We start from the raw sequence: 3073 nt of genomic DNA on the forward strand, positions 1-3073 counted from the left end.
GACCTCACTTATAAATAGAGATATGCGGAGTTAAACAATAAGGCCATTGTTATTGATCATATGGGGAAAACTCAAAAGCATGATGATATCCCAGTATTGTCTGGTGACGTGAGGGTGCTGTTGGGGAGGCTGGGAACGGGTCATCTGGGTGTGCTGTCGCTTATGGTTTCCGGGCTCTTTGACTCGGCAATTTCACAGTTATCTACTTTACTGCAGTGTGTGTAATAGCAACAAACTGGAACTAAATGTCCGGAGACTGGTGAAAAGCCTGGCACTTTGTAAATGCTCACTAAACATTTATTGAATGAACGAGTCCATATGTGCATCTATAAGATGAAGCCTATACAGCAACTTATACACACACACACACACACACACACACACACACACACCTGTATACATGGATATAAAGAGGGCCAAGATAAAAATGATGAATGGAAAAAAGCAAATCACAAAGTAATCTTATTTGTAATAGGAGCCCATTTTTGGAAATAATGTTTGTATATGCATCACAAATTTCTGGAAGGAAACAAACAATTCTGGCTATTTCGGGAGAGTAGAAACGGTAGAGGAGAAAATGCTAAAGGGATATTTATCTTTGCCTTCATTGTTTGAAGTTTTAAATCAAGAGTGTTTATTACCTTTACAATAAAAAGAACAAATGATCTCCTTTCTGTGTCACTTCCTTTGTGTTTCTAAGGCGCTTTCTGTTGCTGTTGAAACTGTTTAGGTGAAGGTTCAACATAGAACAAACAGGTCCGTTATTCAATTTTAAGTGGTGTTTCTAGGACGTAAATGTCCTTGGTAACCCCACACCTTCGTGGAACTTTGCCACTCACTTAAATGCTTTGTGTGTATTTATTTTAGGGAAACCAAGGAAAAAGTATTAAGCTTTATTCAAAATAGCAAAGAGAACACACCAAAGGAAGTGGGTATAAGAGAGGCTGAGGATCCAAAGGTGCTAAGAACTTGGAAATGAGGTGACGGGAAGAAATGTTTCCCTCAGGAAACGCTGAGAAATGTAGAAAGTGTCCAGATTATGTGTATCAGCCATCCTAAATGGGATCTTGATTGAAGCTATATCTTATCTACATCGGAAAGAAAGGAAGAGCCCAGTTAAAACTGAGGTTGCAGTTTAAAAACAACAGGCTGTGCTTTGGGCCACATTAAACATGTGCACCAAGGCTTCAGGGAGCACCCAGGAATGTGGCTGGCACCTCTGTCCATATTCTCGAGGAAAACTTCACAAAGGACAAGGTGTCGAGGCTGGATGGTGTAAAGGGAATAGGAAAGCTTGGTAGAGGAAGGGGTGTTAGGGAAGCACTTCAGAAATAGGAAAAATCATCTGGTGGTACACATGGACTGAATAGACACACATGGACACTGGGCCACCCTCAGCAACAGTCCTTAAAGTGTGCGGTGTGAGGGATGTTTTTGAGAAGGTAGACATTGGCCTTCTACTGTATCAGTGGGACATATCTCCTGGGTAAATACACATCTCTGTCTCTTTATGTCTCTCTCCATGTGTGTCTCTTTGTGTGTCTCTGTCGCTGTCTCTGACTCTAGCTAACACACACACACACACACAAACACACAGGTACACACTCACAATCAAGCTACACAGACACACACAAAACCACCCCAGGACTCATGCACACACAAGCACACCTCACACGAGGAATCCATTTTCACCCTCATACTGTAGAAACATGGACATAGTTTTTCACCTGGGAGATCTGTCTTTCCCCCACCCTCTAGCCTCAGTCCTACTAGGAACCTGGAAGCAGGGTAGCTCTCCAGACTGAAGACAGCAAGAACACTCCGCCTACCTTACCATCTAAAGTTTTCTACAGCAAGAGACTGATTCCACAGTATGTAACGTTCTCATTATCACCGAGAGTCTCCTGAATGTACAGAAAAGAAAACACCATCAGGGTGAGATCATGCGGTGCCCTGTTTGCACCGCTCTTTAGTTCTCCTGGGGACTTTAGGAAACAACATGGGACACAGTGATTGCGTCACAGGCCACAAAGCAAATGAATAGGATGTCTGTCAGAAATGTTCTTCCTGGGTATTTGTCTCTCAAGTTCAGTTAGGATGGCAACTAAAAAATTCTTCACCAGAGCAGGGAAAATTGCTGCTGAGGAAAAGGATCCTACCCCACTGTTTATAGGCAGGTTCGCCACTGCCAGTGTGAATGTCCTCCTGACCCAGGTAGCAGTTGGCAAGACACAGCCACTCTCCCGTCTCCCCAGCAGGGAGATTAACGGTATCATCTAACATGTACATTGTCATATTTACAACCAAATGGTTTTGGAAAGACACTTAGAAAGCAACATGTGAGCGCTTTTTATGCCTGATATTCTCTAAAGATGGCTAAGATGGAATCCCGGGCTCGAAGACCTCTCTCTGAGGCCTGTAGGGTTGCTGTTAATTATATAGCATCTTATGAGATGAATGTCAGTGACGCTTATTTAACTATGTCCTTTCACTATGCTGACGATCCAGAAGCACCTCTTTAGGTCCCCTTCTTTGAAGACCAAGTTGAGGTGAAGAAAGAACATGCAAAGCAGTTCATAACATTTCTAAGAGAGCATCAGAGTAAAATCTGCCTTCTGGTGATTAAGAGGCTTGACATAGAAAACTGGGGAACTGGCATTCAAGCTATTGAGTCTGCTCTGCAGTTGGAAAAGACATTAAGCAAGCTCCTGCAAGACTTGATGAGCTTGGCTTCCCAGAACAGTGAAACTGATCTCCTAAAGTTCCTGAAAAAGTTCCTGGATAAACAGAAAAGGAACGTAAATTATCTGGAATACCAACGTACCTATCAGAAGGAATTAGATAGGCTGACTCAGACAGAAGTCACACCTGAAAGTCTTGGTTAACCATCAAATAAAGAGGCTTAAACATCTGAAGGCAACACAGCAAGTCTTCCACTGTAAGTGGTTTCAAAAGCAGCTGCTTAAGAATCTTGATTTCTATTTGACAGAAGACTGCTTTCCTTTCTATCTAGGATCCCAATCTTCATTGTTGTACAAGTAAATAAATTGGTTTTGCATTATAAAAAAAAAAA

At 42.2% G+C, this 3073-nt stretch overlaps 1 long non-coding RNA gene across 1 annotated transcript; it reads right to left on the minus strand.

The window, feature by feature from the left end:
• Positions 1 to 879: 879 nt before the first annotated feature.
• On the minus strand, positions 880 to 1863 carry LOC115277352. The gene is made up of 2 exons (XR_003902388.1): positions 1830 to 1863; positions 880 to 1088 (listed from the first exon to the last, which is right to left on the minus strand). It is a non-coding gene; the product is annotated as an uncharacterized LOC115277352 (long non-coding RNA).
• Between the last annotated feature and the right edge of the window lie 1210 nt (positions 1864 to 3073).

This window comes from Suricata suricatta, chromosome 14 (genome assembly GCF_006229205.1).
Source record: "Suricata suricatta isolate VVHF042 chromosome 14, meerkat_22Aug2017_6uvM2_HiC, whole genome shotgun sequence".
NCBI lineage: Eukaryota > Metazoa > Chordata > Mammalia > Carnivora > Herpestidae > Suricata > Suricata suricatta.